This window comes from Trachymyrmex cornetzi, unplaced genomic scaffold (assembly GCF_001594075.2).
Source record: "Trachymyrmex cornetzi isolate Tcor2-1 unplaced genomic scaffold, Tcor1.1 scaffold1803, whole genome shotgun sequence".
Classification (NCBI taxonomy): Eukaryota; Metazoa; Arthropoda; class Insecta; order Hymenoptera; family Formicidae; genus Trachymyrmex; species Trachymyrmex cornetzi.
The window spans coordinates 28,521-28,927 of NW_017296423.1; the positions used below are offsets into that span (position 1 = coordinate 28,521).

Below are 407 nucleotides of genomic sequence, written 5' to 3' on the forward strand. Positions count from 1 at the left end.
GAAAAAATATTGATAATAAAATATAATAAATTTAAGAAATTTAGGAATTTAAAAATTTATAATATGCGGTCAGTAATGGAATAATATGTGAGTATGAGATTTATAATGTAAGTAGATCACTAAATCGGTAGATAATTAAATCCTGTGTTTACTTAAAGAAAATTTCAATATATTGTAAATTGTAATTGAAATAGTATAAAATATATATAAGTGGTAACTCATATTTCAATAAAGTAAGACAATTAATAAAGATAACTGATACATAATTAATACAAACACAATATGAAGATATATAAAGGATAAGCGAGTACTTGTATTCAAGGATACGCTCCACCGAGGCTATCTGGTTCTCCACCCCGGTGCTCTGGCGCATGCACCAGTGTAATCTCCCAGTAAGATTGATACTC

At 27.8% G+C, this 407-nt stretch overlaps 1 pseudogene; it reads right to left on the reverse strand.

Moving 5' to 3' along the window:
* Nucleotides 1-373, reverse strand: part of LOC108759353 (probable multidrug resistance-associated protein lethal(2)03659) — a 2,890-nt pseudogene extending 2,517 nt beyond the window's left edge.
* Between the last annotated feature and the right edge of the window lie 34 nt (nt 374-407).